This window comes from Arachis stenosperma, chromosome 3 (assembly GCF_014773155.1).
Source record: "Arachis stenosperma cultivar V10309 chromosome 3, arast.V10309.gnm1.PFL2, whole genome shotgun sequence".
In the NCBI taxonomy this organism is placed as follows: domain Eukaryota; kingdom Viridiplantae; phylum Streptophyta; class Magnoliopsida; order Fabales; family Fabaceae; genus Arachis; species Arachis stenosperma.
This window is the reverse complement of record NC_080379.1, coordinates 115,693,566-115,712,167: the sequence shown is the minus strand read 5'-3', so window position 1 is coordinate 115,712,167 and position 18,602 is coordinate 115,693,566. Positions and strand designations below refer to the sequence as shown.

Genomic DNA, 18,602 nt, shown 5'->3' with positions numbered 1-18,602 from the left:
AGAGTTGCAAGAACGTAAAAATGTAGCTAAGAACGGAAGTTCCTATTAGAATGTACAATATTTTATTATACAAATACATACATGCGCAAATGAGTGACAATTAACACAATTATACTTGTATTGACAATGGATAATGTCATAATTCACAAATTAGATGAGTTTGGTTGCGTGATTTTAATAAATAGATGGCATGCAATCATCAAACGAGAAAACAAATCAATCCAGACCGACAACCAATGGGTACGGGTAGCAGTGGACTAGATCGGGCAACATGAAATTTGCAGGTAACATATTAGAGCTTTCATGAATGTATATGTTAAGACAGTAAAATTCAAATCAAAGAAGAAATAAGAGAGCATATGAATCAAGACGGAGGCAATTGAGAGAGAGGGGAATGGATATTGAAGTGAATACCTTTGGCTTATGGATCCAGATAGAAATGGAGGGAAAGAGAGAAGAGAGACAAGACAACGTAAGAAGACAAACTATGTATCAAGTAATGAAACCTGGGGGCTACCAACATCACTTTTCACTTAGGACTTGGCCATATCAAAATTATAAAAATAACCATGTCTCGGGGCTACTAATATCACTTTTCACTTGGCCATATCAAAATTACAAAAATAACCATGTCTTAATTTTCTTATTACTAACGAATCTGTCTTCGTAAATCATGTTAAATTGTTGATCTCTTCAATTCAATTCAATAAACTCCGAACGTCACGTTTCTAAGCTAATCACCAATCAGCTATATAATAAGCTTTTAGCTTGGGCCACCCTACAAGCTCAAAATTCATATTCAATTCTTATTAGTAAAAATAAAAACTATCTTTTTTTGGTAGACAAAGGGGTCAAAGGCCCAACAAGTAATTACCACATACAACTAGCACAAGTATTGGGCCAAGTTAATCATAAGAAGATATCTTGGACTCAGTCCCTGTTTCTTCCAAAGCCCTTGCTCAAGCCCAAATATGTACCCATACCACTTCATTCCAAAATTATTGACCAAAAATTAAGAAATGTATTTTGTAGCTAGATTGAGTACTAGTTTAGATTGGATTTTTTTAGTGAAAAAAGTTCCTTTTTTTAAATAAAATAATTTTATTCAATTTAAAACTTATTTGGATAGATTTTTTAAAAAAATATTTTTATTAAAAAAAATAAATTATTTATTTTTTCTAAAAATTAGCAATACCTTACTTTTAGAAAAAGCAAAAAGCAAAAGACGTTATTAATATTTAAAAACTCTTTTTAAACATTCTATTCAAATGTAAAATAATTTTTGTTTATTAAAAAAGATTCTTTTTAAAAAATAAAAAAAATAAGTACTTTTTTCAAAATCAAATCCAAAAAGCGTCCGACATATAACTTAATACTATAATGGTAAAAAAAAACCTAATGCTATAACCGTGGTTAGAGGCTTGTACTAAACTACTAATTACATATCTCATGCTTTTGAAATGACCACATCCATGTTTTAGAGCGGTTGAATTCAGTTGTGGATGTGACCTTTGTACGTAAATATGTAGTGTGAGTGAGTGTTTGAATATAAAAAGAAAAAAAAGGTTCTAATACTATGACTAATACCCAAAAGAAAAACATAACCAAATGTATATGTAGTTATGTACCAAAAGAAATAAAGCTTCTTTACCAAAATAAATAAATAAATAAATAGAAGTATAAAAATAGAATAACAATGATTACATGCATAGATCCAGATTTCATGTTATATCTTCAATGGTGAAAGTATGCTATGTACGTCAAAATCTTATTCTTTATTTGAATAAATTATCATTTGTATCTATAATAGATACAAACATTGATAAATGTATTCATACAAAAATAAAACGATAATTGTACCTATAGAAAATAGTTTTTGTGTGTCAAGAATACTTTAACGGATTAATTGTGTAATCAACGTCTGGGTATTCTTAATACACGGAAGCCATCTTCCGTGATTATAATTGTCGTTTTATTCTTATATGGATACATTTATCAACATCTGTATCTTTTATGAGTATAAATAATAATTTATTATCTTTATTTTTAAACAAATATGTATACTTACAAGCTTATTAAGAATATATATATAGTAAGTAAATTTCATATAAGAATATTACCATAGTAGTAGAGTTTAGTAAAAAGAATAATGCATCGATAACTAAAGTTCATAATCACCAATCCGACATACAAATTACAATCCTGAAAAAAATCCAAACATGTACAATCCAAGCCAGGTACTGACCTATAATCAATAAAAGATATCTGGTGCGAATTTTCGGAATATCCACAACTGAACTGACAAGTACATCGGGTCGTACCAAGTAATATTTCAGGTGAATGAGGGTCGATCACATGAGAATTGATAGACTGAACAACAATGATCGAATAACTCACTTAGTCAGGCAAGTAGAAAGTGATATTTTTGGGGTTCAAAATGATTAAACAGTAATTCAGAGAATAGAAAAGGCAAAGAGTTGGTGTAAAATTAATGAGAGAAAACAGTTAATGTATTGGAGATGTTTACTTTTCCAGATTAAGTTTTCTTACCAACTATTTTAATCATGCAAGATTCATTTCATGGAAAACTGTAATTGGCTAAACCCTAATCTCTTAGTGATTTAGTCTCCTCTAACCTTCATCGACCGCCATTCTCTTGGTCACTTGATTCCGATTAGAGGGTTAAGTTCAAATCTAGTTTACGGTCACAAAAACCCTACTTACCCAAAACCAAACGGATTATATGTCACGTATCCAGATTAGTTCAAGTAATTAGCAATTTAGGAGGAATTTACTTTCAAGCTGTGTTCAGGTGAGAAACCTCTCCCAAGAGTCACAAGATCGCATTTAGAATAAGGGTCATACTCTCGTTCCAGCCAGATTCGTAAAATTAAGAACGAAACTAATCCTCGAAACTGAATCAGTATATTAATTAAAACAGAAAAGTAATAGTCTTAATCCATAGAAATAAACAGGGCTCCTAACCTTAACCAAGGAGGTTTACTGGCTCATGACTTACAAAGAAAACAAGGGTTCTAAAAAGTGCGGAAGTGAGAAGATCCCCCTAAAGGGTGAATCTTTTTCCTTTTATATCTAACTGTTTATATCCTGACCCGAGAACTAGGTCTGGGCCGACAAAGGGTAAATGGGCCGACCTTCGAGGAGAGCCCTCCTACCTCCCCCGACCTCTTCTAAAGAGGTCGGTTATCAACCAATAGGTCCAAAAAGCCCAATACAGCAAGGTCCCGCCCACTAAAAGGCGATTACCAAAAAGATATAAGATCCTACAAATGGATACAAGATAAGATAAAGATCCTCTCCCCAAAAGATCACCAATTCTACTATAAATACACTAGAGCTCCCAGGTATAACACATACTCTGATTCTACAAAAACCTGCTAAAGCCCATGCTAACTTAAGCATCGAGTCTCTTGCAGGTACCACCACCTAACCCCTCACAAGGAGCTCAGATAAGCGGTACCTCAACACCAAACAGGTTGGACATCAACACTCGAAGAGTGTAACACCCTAACTTTTAGCACCTCATGATTGTACTAAAAGCTCAGGCGTTACTTACCTCTAAACCTTTTTATTCTATATTATTTTTATTTAATATTGAGCCTTTGCGAATACGAACCGAAACTTTCACCAAGAAAACGAAGAGTCGGCACTTTAAATCATTTAATCACAAAATTATATATATCCACGTAGCATTATGTACATGGACTTACTCAAAGATCCTCAAATACAATTTCTACCCCTCTAAAAACTAAAACAATAAATGACGATGAAAAAATAAAATCTAACAACTCAACTTGTAAACAGAATCTTCTATGCTCTTGTAGTTCCGCACTAAACCTTCGCACCTGTAGCTAATAGGGGTGGAGATAGGGGATAAGAACTGGGGAGTTCTTAGTAGGGTTAGGGTTAGAAATTAAGTTCGTTTCATTATGTTCACAATCGATAACAACAGTCAACAAAGTATAATCCAACTCAGCAATTACAAAACATAGAATCCAATCACAAGCACACACAATCATAGAAAACACAATGACAAACAAATATGCGCAAACAAGTATGATGCATGTCTATCCCTAGTGCAGGTAATGAGCTCATCTGTCGGTTTCGTCCCGCTCTTGACGTAACTCAACAACCTTTGTCTGAGTTTGGTTTCCAGTGCCATAACCTCTGTAAGCAACCTCTAGCTTACAGGTGCGACTCTCTTGAGCCAATATATGCAAACATAACCTCCGTAAGCAACCTCGGTCTTACAGGTGAGGCTCTCTAGCCAATGTATGTATCGATAACCTTTGTAAGCAACCTCTGTCTTACAGGTGCGACCATCCCCTGGATTGGCTGATGTATCTCTAGAAAGTAAATCTCAGTAGACTCACTACCATATCTCTGCTTATCTTTAGCAGGTACACAATCATCCCAGCTCGTTCTCAGTGCCAAACAATATCTCTACTTATTTCCTTTTCTTTTTGTTCTTTCTTTCGTTTCTTTTATTCCTGCTCTCTACTCTCCTGTGACAGAGGTTCCTTAGATTCTTTTAATCTTTTCTTTTCTTTCTCATCATTTTTTTAATTCCTTACTTTCAACATCACAAACTATCTTCACACTCTTCCCTTATCTTTTCCTAAATATTTTATGAAGAGAGGATCATGAGATCCTTAACTTAGATTTGTCTTTCTAAAGTTTTTAGAAAAACTTGTCTATTTACCACTCTTTGTTTAATTTTTCATAATACATATAATAATGTTCTTATAAAATATTATCTTGATAAATAATAATTTACTCTAATGTAAATGAGTAATTTTAAACACATATTTAAAATAATATTTATAATACTTTTAAAACTTATTTTATAAAACCTTATTTTCAAATTTTTATTAACTACTTTCTAAACCCCGAACTCCTCAATATTTTATAGAATTATATTTAAACCTTCGCTCTTTGTTTCATATTTATAAAAATAACCCTGAACTTTTATAAAATATCCGGTTTACCCTGAACTTTATTTATTATCCAAACTACCCGAAAAAAACTTATATAATTATAATATTAAACTCAATCTTTTCATAAAAATATATTTATATCTTTCAAAAATAATTCTTCATCGCTATTTCTTCTCTTCACAAAGAACCGAAAGTCTTCTTTCAAAAGACAAAAGAATAATCATTTATTAGTTAAATCTCTCGGTAAGACCTCTAGACTTTTAGGGAAGCGACAACCAATCTCATTTCAAAACTAAATTGTTTTAACTCAAAATCAAATAAAACAATTCTTCAATTCAAATTAGCCAAAATAAAACTTCTCGAAATTCTTCTAAAAATTTCGGCAGCACCTCCCCTAAAACTCGGACCTTGCCACCATTCTCGGGTCCCATCCAAACCATTTCCAACAGCAAAATCATTTACAAAATCGAACCAATCTTAATATTAAATATCTTTTAAAATCAAACCAACTTAAAATCGAACCGCTTCCAAAATCAAATCATCATTTTATTAATAACTCAAAATCAACTAATATAATTCTTAAGGATTTTAAAATTTTATTTTGACCCCTAATCTTTTTAGAAATTACATTTTAATCACTAAACTTCTAAAAATTCTATTTTAACTCATAAATTTCCTTTTATTTAACTTCCAGTCTCAAAACTCTTTCTTAATTATATTTTGGCCAAAAAATAGTTGAAACATGAGTTTTTTTTTTGTTTTTCAAATAACCAAATCAAACTCTTCAAAAATTCATCAAAATTATTTGATTTTTAACTAGTTTTTCAACAGTTGGTAAATGATTTTTCATAGCTTTTGATTAAATCTCGTGGCTATCAAACCTCATCAAATTTATCTCGAAATACTACATCACAACAGTCCCAAAATCATTAAAACAACCACAGCTGAACTGTTCTTCATAGCCGAACCAACAAATCACAAGCAACAATAATAATTCTACATAAACTCATTCAAAACCAAACAATAATCAACCAAATCAACATTCACTTATCAAATTCATATTTAATTATTATAAAGTTATCAAAACCTTACCTTGTGCAGAAATTACAACAACAAAAATTTCGAAAAAGTTTTCTAACCGAACTGCTGAAGAGAAAAATGTCAGAAATCGTTTGTACCTCCTAGAACTCCAATTGGCCGAACTAAAGGAAAAGAAGAGTTACGTCACCGTCAATTTTTACCGAAAAAGTAATGCTAACGTGTAGAGAAGGAGAATACAAATATTTTTACCAAATTAAATTTTTTATTGGAGTTACGGATCTTAAGAAATCAAAATCAAAAGTTTACGGTGCCATGAAATTCTCACGTTCTCTCTCTCTAGCTTTTTTCTTCCTTTCGGTGGTGTAAAAGGAAATTAATGGCTGATGATGATAATTATATATTGAGTTTGGGTACGTGTCATTAGGAGGGTTGGGTGTCGCGATTTCAAACTATTGAGCCAGCGATTCAAGTTATAAATATCCGAAACGGATAATTATAAAAATTAGATATATTAAAACACAAATAATAATGTATATAAGTTACTAATAAATGATATTAGTAACATAATAATAAAAGATATACTGTGAAGTATTAGCAAGGCTAAGTTCACCGAAGAGTACCGATATTTACTCATATCGACGGATGTCTAGCTCGATAATAATATTATTAACTAAACTTTATTCTAAAATTAAAAATATCAATTACTGAATTAAAATATATATAATTTTTATTATTTATAAACTACTAAAATTATAGTTTTAATTATATAAAATATTTTATTATAATAAAAATACATATAAGATTCGGAATTTAATTGAACTAAAATATGTATAAGATTAATCTAATTACTTATAAAATAAATTTCTAAAATAAGGAATTCTAATTTAAAAAATGAATTATAACTTATTTATATTTATATTTTTAAAATTGTGGGTTGTTACAAAGAGGACCCGGATCCCACGTCTGGCCCGGATTTACTGTTTTAGGTAATTCTCGGAACACTAACCTAATTTGATTTGAAATTAAAATAGGATAATAAATTTTAATCCTAAAGATTTTGTATGTAAATAAAAATTACAAAAATAAAAAATAAAATAATAATTAAAAGCTAAATCTAGTTAAAGATGCTCCTTTAGGTGAGGTTGACCCGCACTACTAGCGTTTAGCACCAGAATTGGCGATCAGCGCTAGAATTGTAGTGGCTTGGGCTTCTGTCTTCTAGGACACTAAATGCCAGGTTCGGTGTTTAGCTCCAAAATTGGCAGTGATTCCAGAAGAAAAGTAGATAATATTATATATCGTTGGAAAGCTCTATAAGTTAGATTTCAAACACCGTTAAAATCGCGTCAATTGGACCTCTATAACTCAAGTTATGATCGTTGGAATGCAAGGAGGTCAAGGTTGACAGCATCCACTTTCTTTTTTTGTTTTTGCACAAAATTCTGCTAAATTCGTCCGAATTTCACCTGAAATAATAAAAATACCAAAACAACTTAAAATAACATTCAAAAAAAAATTTAACATTAAAATATAATTAAACTTATTAAATTCTAAATAAATTTAACTAAAAAATAAATAGAAAATAGATATAAGATGCTCATACATCAATAACATTAACCAATAATGCAATCAAGTGAGATTGTACAAGAATCAGTGAATACTATATATACTACATTATTATTATTTATTAAGCGAACTTTTGCATAGGCTTTCAATCAAGCATTCTTTGTTAAAAATAAAATAAGGAAAAAAATATATCCAAAGAAACACTGCAAGACACTTATATATATATATATATATATATATATATATACACACATTAGTAGACAAAATTCATCCTATCAATTTAACCAAAGTCTTGAGTGAACTCATTCCTTTTCTCTTTTATTGCTTTTAAAATTGAACATGAGCTGCTAGTATCAAATTTTAGCTCTCAATCTAGAAGTGATAAGAAAATAATTAGAACAACGGATACATGAATAAGAAAAAAAAAACGCAACAGAAACATAAAAAGGATAGATAGGAATTTTTTTTATTAGACCTCTAAAAAACCTGTTCTTAGCAACTTAGATCATTGGAAGGGTTTTCCTATTATACATCTAAAAAATTTGTTCTTAGTAATCTAAGTCATCGGAAGGGATTTTTCCTACTAAACCTTCAAAGAACCTACCCTTGACAACCTAGATCAAAGGGATGAAAATTGAATCACTCAATTTTCTCCATGCAACAAGCGAAGCAAATCACTCACCTCACTTAATCACACTAAAAAAACATGCATAAACCACTAAGAAAATTTTATTCATTAAAAGTTGTATAAATTATCTCACCAAATGTGTTTAAATAGATCCCTAACAAACTAGCTAAAAGATTAAATAAGATAACTAATTTAAATCAGATTTGATTTTATTGGATTAGATCATATTTGATTTAAATTTTAAAATCCTAAAGATATGATAACTAATTTAAATCAGATTTGATCTTATTAGATTAGATCAGATTTGATTTAAACTTAAAATCCCTAAAAATACTACTAAGCAAATCAGAAGTAAATCAAATCTTCCAACAAACTCTAACAGCAAAATAAATTAAAAATAAATGACTAAAAATTTGAAAATTAATAAAAATTATGCCTCCCATTGAATTTGAAAGCTTTATTGGACTTCTTATTATCCTGCCTTAGCCCAATGGGCCTTATGAATTATCGTCCTTTCAGCACACCACTATTTTTGAGGCAGACTCTTGGTCTTCTTGATGTCTAAGACTGATATGGCACAATTCTTCTAGTATTCAGATCATTGAATATGAAGATTACAGTTCCTCCCCTTAGCTCTAAGATGACAAAATGCCTTCTGACCACATATCAAGAAGTATTTAATTTCTTCAATAAAAACATAAGATCCACGTCGCGTGAGTTAGCTTAGAGGCTTAAAACAGGCATCATAATTAAAAGAAGAAAGAAAAAAAACAACATAAGGAAAAGTGAAATTTTTGCTTTTATTTGCAGCGTTGGAGGGCCACAGTGATTGTGAAAAATCCAAGATTTTGAGAACTGGATCTGTCATCAACAAGAGGTAAAAAGAATAGAAAACAGAAAAACAATCAACATACATCACACATTCATATGTACAACAATTGACAAGTAGAGGCGGATACTAGATAAATAAATTGGAAGCTTGCTGATAAACATAAATGAAATATAAATTAATAATTTATTGAATTTAGATGATAAACATAACAACTACCTAAGTGAAAAATTAATTTAGATTCATATCATGAAATAGGAACAAATTATTAAAAATAAAACAAATACTTAAAAAAGAGGCCAATAAAAACCATCCCTAAAACGTGAAGCGGTGAAATAAACAAGTATGCAATTGTATAAAATCTCAGTATACACAACACAGTACAAATTATCAACAAGCACAATTAAATCACAAAACACAGTAAAACATAGCACAACAACACCAATAGAACATCACTAATCATGATCAATAATCAAAAGACATTCAATAATCAAGTATCACAAGACCTTCAATAATTAGCAAAATTAAAACAAGAACACAGCAAAACCATAGCTCATCAGTAATCAAATAATCATTCAAAAAAAGTTAACACAACACATTCAAATAATCAGTAATCAAATAATCATTGAATAGGGCATAAAAAATATAGAAGAAGTGAGCAGTGAACTGACCTTCGAAGTCTAATTAATTGAAAAAGAGAGCAGGAGTTTTTAAAATAGGATGAAGAGAGAAGCCCTACGTGCGATGGACAGTGGCAGTGGCTCAACAAATAGACAGTGGCAATGGCTCGACGGACAGATGAACGGCGGCTGAGGCTAGGGTTTTTAACTTTTTTATTTGGTTGAGGTTGAGTTGAGTTTTGGAGAGTGGAGAAGGAGAAAAAATGGCAAGACAAAACGGCAACAAGACGACGGCGTGTAGGATGAAGACGATGGAGGATGGATGCCGAGCGAGGAAGAAGAGAGCGAAGTGCAAACAGGGGGTTGAGGAAGGACGAAGAGAGAAGCCTCATACAACCACTGATGGCGGAAATGGCTCACTCACTCCATTTGGCAGTGGTAGAGGCTAGCTAGGTTTTTCTCTCTGATTTGGGAAGAATGAAGGAAGGAAAGGAAGTTAAGAACGAAAGAGGGACGTGGAACAAGTTTTGGGTGTGGAACAGGGGGAAGGAGAAAGTCGTCGCGGAGGCGCCGGCAACCACAGACGGTGGCGGCAAAACCGGACAGAAGAAGCTAGGGTTTGGTTTCTTCAAAGAATGGATTTGCTTTCTTTGCTTTCACGAAGGAGGAGGTGGGTTTGGGGGGAAGAAAGGGGCGTGTCACACGCAAGGTTCTGTAAACCAAATCAGTCATCAAACCGTTTTGGCTACTAATTTACTAGTTTATTGGTTCATCCGGTTTAATCGTAGTTCAACTAAAATAATCATTTTATAAAAAATAATGAATAAAATATAAATAAAAATATTAAAACATAATTATAATTTGTGTACCAAAAAAGAAGAATCGTGAATGCTAGCAAAAACCATACAACTTTATGATGTTTTAGTGCTTGATTTCTGTCAATGCTTTGATCTCATTTTCAAATGCCTTCTAATTGAACTTATCCTCTGCATCTGATTCTATGTGAAGTTTTTTCACAGCAGTAGCCATAATTGAAGGCAACTTAGTCTTGTAAATGGATCCTTGTCCTCCAATGCCAATGAGATACTTGTCATCAAAATTATTGGTAGCTTTAATGATGGTTTCAAATGCCATTTTCTATCATGACTCCATATGGAAAATTGTTCTTCTCGTTGCATTCCTTTAGTCAAGGATTCTTTCTTTCTTGCTTTTCTATAAATAATATATACTAAAACACCAACCACACAAAGTGCTAGTGCTAATACTCCAATGATAAGAAGTAGAACCAATAACATGACCTTGTGACTTTTGCCGCTAGCACTGCTTGGGCATGGCAACAAGCCAGTGACATTACCACATAAGCATTTGTTATTTTCAATGATTCAATTGAAGCATAAAGAAAGACTTTGTTATTTGGAATAGGCCTATCTAACTGGTTGTATGATATGTTGACAAAAGTTAATCTTGACATGCCATTAAAATTAGATGGAATTGTGCTATAAAGATTGTTGTAAGAGAGATTCAACTGCTACAATTACTTCAATTCTCCAAGAACTCTTGGTATTATTCCATTCAACAAATTCTCCTTAAGATCAAGATAATAGTAAGACAACAAAGCAACAACACCAATAAAAAAATTAAAACAAAGATAACACAGTAGGAAAATTACACCAAACTAACAAATTATAGCAATACAACAACAACACCAATCAAAACTTAAAACAAAGCAACAACACCACACATCAACAACACTAACAATTAAATCAATAACACAATAGAAAGTTACATAGAGGAGCGTCATGGAACTAGAGAAGATGAAGGCTGGAGCGCGGCAGAAATAGAGATAAGGAGGGAAGAGCATGATGAAACGGGAGCAGAGGAGCACTAGACGGAGGCACGACATGAGACGAGTTGCAACGGAGGAACAACAGTTGTGCAACAAAAGAAAGATGCGAAATGAGCGTGATAGGGAGGGCGGCTTTGAGTAGATGCGACGACGGCAACGGTATGGCAGTGCCTAGACAGTGCCTAGTTGCACGATGGAGGGAAAGGAAGTTACGACGGTGGCTTCGAAGCTCGAAGTTGCGACAGTGGTGGGAACAGGCCGGTGGTATTAATTTGAATGATTTATGTTCTATGTTCAGTGTATTTTGGTTTGAGTTTCTGGTAATTGTTAATAATTTTTTGTTTGAATTTATGTTTTGTTTGAATAATTTCTGTTTATGTTCAGTATATTTATGTTAATTTTCCAATAAAATAGTGAAAGAAATGTGGATTGATAGAATCACTAATTACTAATAGAATAACCCTTTTTGCTCTACGCTACAGAGGGATCATTCAAAGAATATATTGGATAGCCATCACTTTAAATCCAATGGTAGTTGTAAAAAAGCTTGTTATCTGATTATATTTTATTGTATTGCTTATACATGTATTTTATGTTTTCATGCTTTGCATATTCAACTTCATATTCTGACAGTTTATATGGGTAACATAATGTGAAAAAGCCAAAAACAATGAAGCAAACTTGATAACAATTTTGACAATATTGCTCAGTGACTAATTCTAAACATGGTTTTTCGATTTAGCATGCACGTGAAACCCTATTAATTTGAAACACACCGTTTCGAATTACAGCCATGATATACTCCTCATATAATTCGAATTAGACTGATTAGATTTACTATGGGGGCAACCTATATAAATATGATATCAACATCAATTGGGTATGAGAGTAAAACACAATGGCTAGTGAGGATAGCTTTCTAGTATTAGTGCACTATAGAGGGTCGATTAAGAAAAAAATACGTTCTGGAATTAAGTTTACTGATAAGGATCCCTTTAGTGTTTTTTTGAAACCTTCAATGAGTTTCACTGAGTTCCAGTCTACAATTAATTCTACTTGATTTGTCACTAATTGAGCCAAGTTACTTTTGTTCAAACTTTTCTTTTATTTTTGGAAACAGAATCAAGCATGGCAAGCATTTGTTTAAGAAGGTGAAGTTATATCCAAACATCTAGGCATTCACTTTATTCAAAGCAGTAAAAAGACAAACATACTAGAAATTTCACATTCCAGAAAGATTCAACAATTACAGTTAAAACCAGAACAAGCATGCTTTTGTTTGCCTTTTAAAGAATGGTCAAGGAACAACACCACCTTGTGAAATTTCTTGTTTTCTCTTTGTTGCCAGGAAACAATTTGATTTCTCCTTCTTCTCCTAGTTGTTGCTTCATGTTCTTTCTAAGATCCTTGTTTCCTTTCCTGCAAAGAGTGATGAAGTTGCTTGCTTCTCAAGTGCTTGAATGGTTAGCTCAACTATGTATGGGCAAGTGTCTGAGTCTCAAGTTGGTGTGTGAACACCAAACTTAGTCTCCTACTTACTCCTCTGCTCTTTGAATCCTTGAATTCTCCTTGGAATGAAGTTGCTGCTAAGGATTTTAAGCATTTCTGTGATTACTTAGAATGGTTGTTCCTTTCATATAATTCAAAGGTGGTTGTGTTCAGTTGATCTGTATGGTGGAACACCAAACTTAGAGTCACACATTCCCCTTTGAATTATTGATCCATGAATTCATTGTTTGGTGTGAAACACCAAACTTAATTCTTTGCAATGCACAGAAACTACTTCACCTTTTTATTGAAACAAATAAAAGAAACAGCAAAGCAGTATTACCTCAGGTTGGGTTGCCTCCCAACAAGCGCTTCTTTAACGTCACTAGCTTGACGGTCAGCTTCCTCAGTTGAGGTGATATTTAACCTTGTCCTTCTCCTCCACATCTCCCAAGTAATGTTTGAGTCTTTGACCATTCACAGTGAAGGTTCGTTGTGACTTTTCTTCCATGATTTCTACTTGTCCATATTGGGATACCTTGGTGACAAGGAATGGTCCAGACCACCGTGATTTTAGTTTCCCTGGAAATAGCTTCAGCCTAGAATTGTAGAGCAATACTTTTTGTCCCTCTTCAAATTTCCTTGGGGTTATGTTGCTGTCATGCTTCTTCTTTGCTCTTTCTTTGTAAATTTTGGCATTCTCATAAGCTTCAGCTCTGAATTCTTCCAACTCTTGAATTTGCAACATCCTTCTTTCTCCGGCAGCTTTGCTGTCCAAGTTCAAAAGTTTCAAGGCCCAGAATGCCTTGTGCTCCAACTCCAGTGGCAAATGGCAAGCTTTTCCATATACTAGTTGGTAAGGAGACATTCCAATTGGTGTTTTGAAAGCTGTCCTATATGCCCAAAGAGCATCATCTAGCTTAATCGACCAGTCCTTCCTTGAAGTTCCCACAGTCTTTTCCAGGATTCTTTTGAGTTCCCTATTAGATATTTCGGCTTGCCCACTTGTCTGTGGATGGTATGGTGTGGCTACCTTGTGTTTGACTCCATATTTTAGAAGCAATGCCTCTAATGGTTTGTTGCAGAAATGGCTTCCTCCATCACTGATGATTGCTCTTGGAACCCCAAAACGGCAAAAAATGTGTTTTCTGAGGAAGTTCATGACTACCTTATTATCATTGGTTGGAGTTGCTATTGCTTCAACCCATTTGGAGACATAGTCTACTGCCACAAGAATGTAATTATTTGAGTATGAGGTGGGAAAGGGTCCCATGAAATCTATCCCCCATACATCAAACAATTCAAGTTCCAGGATGAATTGTTGTGGCATTTCATTTCTTCTTGGCAGGTTCCCCGCTTTCTGGCATTCATGGCAGTGCTTCACTAGTTCCTTTGCATCTTTGAAGATAGTGGGCCAATAAAAATCACACTGCAACACCTTAGCTGCTGTTCTTTCTCCTGCAAAATGTCCTCCATAAGTGGAGCCATGGCAGTCTCATAAGACTTCCCTTCCTTCTTCCTCTGATATGCATCTTCTGAGTATGCCATCCGAACATTTTTGAACAAGTATGGTTCGCCCAGATGAAGTATTTGGCATCATTTACCAATTTCTTCCTTTGATGCTTGTTAAATTCCAACGGCAAACTCCCAGTTGCCTTGAAGTTTGCTATGTCTGCAAACCAGGGTGCTTTGTGAATTACCATGAGTTGTTCATCAGGAAAGCACTCATTTATATGTGTGCTTTGTGTGCTTCCTTCTTCACATGGTATCCTTGATAAATGGTCTGCCACCTTGTTCTCTACACCCTTCTTGTCTTTGATTTCAATGTCAAATTCCTGCAACAAAAGAACCCATCTAATAAGTCTTGGTTTGGATTCTTGTTTAGCAAGTAAGTATTTTAAAGCTGAATGATCAGTGAAGACAATGACTTTAGATCCAATGAGATAGGATCTAAATTTGTCAAATGCAAAGACTATTACCAAGAGTTCTTTTTCAGTGGTTGTGTAATTCCTTTGGTTGTCATTCAAGACTTTACTGGCATAATAAATCACATGTACCAAATTGTCTTTCCTTTGTCCTAACACTGCCCCAATAGCAAGGTCTGATGCATCACACATCAGTTCAAAAGTTAAGTTCCAATCAGGTGGGGCAATGATAGGTGCAGAGGAAAGTTTTTGCTTCAAAAGTTCATAGGCTAGCATGCAATTTTTATCAAATACAAAGGGTGTATCAGAGACAAGCAAGTTACTCAAAGGTTTGGCTATTTTAGAAAAGTCTCTAATAAACCTTCTGTAAAAGCCAGCGTGTCCCAAAAAACTCCTAACTGCCTTGACATTACTTGGTGGAGGTAGTTTTTCAATGAGTTCCACCTTAGCTCTGTCCACCTCAATGCCTCTATTAGAGACCTTGTGGCCAAGAACTATTCCTTCTGTGACCATGAAATGACACTTTTCCTAGTTTAATACTAGGTTGGTCTCTTGGCATCTCTTAAGCACCAAGGCAAGGTGGTGTAGGCAGCTAGGAAAAGAATCTCCAAACATAGAAAAATCATCCATGAAGACTTCAATGAATTTTTCAATCATGTCCGAGAAGATGGACAGTATGCACCTTTGGAAAGTGGCAGGTGCATTGCACAATCCAAAGGGCATGCGCCTATAAGCAAAAACTCCATATGGACAAACAAATGATGTTTTCTCTTGATCTCTTGGATCAACTACTATCTGATTATAGCCTGAGTATCCATCCAGAAAGCAATAGTAAGCATGTCCTGCAAGCCTTTCAAGCATCTGATCCATAAATGGGAGTGGGAAATGATCTTTTCTGGTGGCTTCATTGAGCTTCCTGTAGTCTATGCACATCCTCCACCCAGTGACAGTTCTTGTGGGTATGAGTTCGTTCCTCTCATTTGGCACCACAGTTATGCCACCTTTCTTGGGAACTACATGGATGGGACTAACCCATGGGCTATCAGAAATAGGGTAGATTACCCCTGCCTGCCATAACTTCATGACCTCCTTTTGTACCACTTCTTTCATGACGGGATTTAATCTTCTCTGAGCTTGAATGGAGGGTCTAGCATCCTCTTCTAACAAGATCTTATGCATGCATATGGATGAACTTATCCCCTTCAAATCAGCTAGGGTCCATCCAATGGCATCTTGATGAGTTTGTAGCACCTTGATCAATTCTTCTTCCTGTTCTTGGCTCAGGGCAGAGCTAATGATAACAGGATGGCTCTCATCACTACTCAAGTATGCATACTTGAGATTAGGGGGCAATGCTTTGAGCTCCGGTTTTGGTGCTTCCTTCTCTTCTTTCACTCTCTCTGGCATGCTTGGCATAGTTGTTTCAGCAGCCTTGATGTCACTAACTTCAATATCCTTGGTGAACTCTTCCTCTGTCACTTCCTTTGTTGTTTCCTCAAAGGTTTCTTGTACTGCAATGTCCACTACATCCACCCTCATGCATTCCTTTAGTGATTCTGATGGATAGCTCATTGCCTTGAATACGTTAAACACCAATTGCTCATCATGTAATCTAAGAGTGAGTTCACCCTTTTGGACATCTATGATGGCTCCAGCAGTAGCCAGGAAGGGTCTTCCCAGGATTATCGAAGCTTTGGCTTCTTCCTCCATATCTAACACCACAAAATCGGCAGGAAATATAAAATCTCCCACTTTCACCAACAAATCCTCAACTATCCCATGAGGGAATTTAAAAGTTCGATCTGCCAATTGGAGGGCCATTCTTGTTGGTTTGGCTTCCTCAATCTTCATTCTTCTCATCATTGTTAGAGACATCAAATTGATACTGGCCCCTAAGTCACACAAGGCCTTCTCCACCATGACTTCTCCTATGATGCAGGGGATTTGGAAACTGCCTGGATCCTTCAATTTCTGAGGCAATTTGTGTTGAATGATGGCACTGCATTCTTCAGTCAACAACACAGTTTCCTCATTTCTCCAGCTTCTCTTCTTGGTCATTAATTCCTTTAAGAATTTTGCATAGAGTGGCATTTGCTCTATTGCCTCAGCAAACGGAATGTTGATTTGAAGTTTCTTGAAAATCTCCAAAAATCTGGAGAATTGGCAATCCTTTTCACTTTTCATCAAACGTTGAGGATATGGTGCTTTGGGTGTATAAGGCTTAGGACCTCTTTTCTTTTTCTTTTGTTGCAGACGGTGTAAAAGATTGTCCCTGTTCCTTGTCTCTCACATTTTCCTTTGCTTCATCCTCTGTGGTTTCCCTTGAGATCTCCTTTAGCTTCTTTCCACTTCTGAGGGTTATGGCCTTACATTCTTCCCTTGCAATAGCCTTGGCAGCATGAGAAACGCTTGGCCCAGGGGTGTGCTTAGACAAATACCCGATTTGATTTTCTAGCTTCTGGATGGCAGCTCCTTGGTTTTGCAAGTTAGAATTTACTTCTTCCTTAAAGGCTTTCAATTCGGTTATGTCTTGACCCATGGTTGCAAGCATTCTTTCTATCCTGTTTAATTGATCTTGAAATTGTTGGTTCGGATTAGGTTGGGCAGGTTGATTATTTTGGCCATGATATGGTGGTTGGGAGTAAGTGTTTTGTGTGGCTTGGTATGATCTTTGGTTGGAGTTTTGGTATGTGGAATTGTTATGTTGGTTGGGGTTGTAAGGTTTGTGGTTTTGTGGTTGGGTTTGCTGGTTTCCCCACCCAAAGTTTGGGTGGTTTTTCCAGCCTGGGTTGTAAGTGTTGGAATGTGGATCATATGGTTGCCTTTGTTGATTTCCCACATAGTTGGCCTCTTCCCAATCACCTCCTTCAGTGCTTACCTCCTCTTGATCTTGTGTGTGTATTGCAGCCACTTGATTTGTTTCTAATTTCCTGGTGAGCTCTGCTAGTTGCTTGGCAAACACCTTGTTTTGGGCTAGAATTGTATCAACATGGTTCAGCTCTATGACTCCCTTAGTGTTGTGTCTCTCTGAAGCATAGTAGTACTCATTCTCAGCCACTGTCTCAATCACTTCAATGGCTTCTTCCACAGTCTTTTTCCTGTTCAATGAACCTCCTGATGAATGGTCTACAGCCTTCCTTGATTCATAAGAAAGTCCATCATAGAAAATATGTAATTGCACCCAGTCATGGAACATGTCTGGTGGGCATTTCCTTGTCAACTCCTTGAACCTCTCCCATGCCTCGTAGAGAGTTTCACCATCTTGTTGTCTAAAAGTCTGAACCTCAGATCGAAGCCTATTGACCTTTTGTGGGGGGTAGAAACGTGCCAGAAACTTGCTTTCCACCTCATCCCAGGTTGTTAGGCTCCCCCTTGGGAATGATTCCAGCCACTTAGCTGCCTTGTCCCTAAGTGAGAATGGGAACAAGAGCAGTTTATAGGCATCTTCCTGGACTCCATTGGACTTCACAGTGTCGCAAATTCTCAAGAATTTTGTGAGATGTTGGTTTGGATCTTCATTAGCACTTCCACCAAATGAACAATGATCCTCCACCAGTGATATTAGCTGTGGTTTGAGTTCAAAATTGTTGGCCTGAATGGGTGGTTTCGGAATGCTGCTACCACAATTCCCAGAGGTTGGGTTTATGTATGAACCAAGAACCCTCCTCTCGGGAATGGCATTGTTTCCATCAGCCCTCTCA

The 18,602-nt window shown here is 35.1% G+C and overlaps 1 non-coding gene across 1 annotated transcript; it reads left to right on the top strand.

Annotated features, from left to right (window-relative positions):
* Nucleotides 1–18,095: 18,095 nt before the first annotated feature.
* LOC130971214 (small nucleolar RNA R71) lies at nt 18,096–18,199 on the top strand. The gene has a single exon (XR_009082446.1). It is a non-coding gene; the product is annotated as a small nucleolar RNA R71 (small nucleolar RNA).
* Nucleotides 18,200–18,602: the final 403 nt, after the last annotated feature.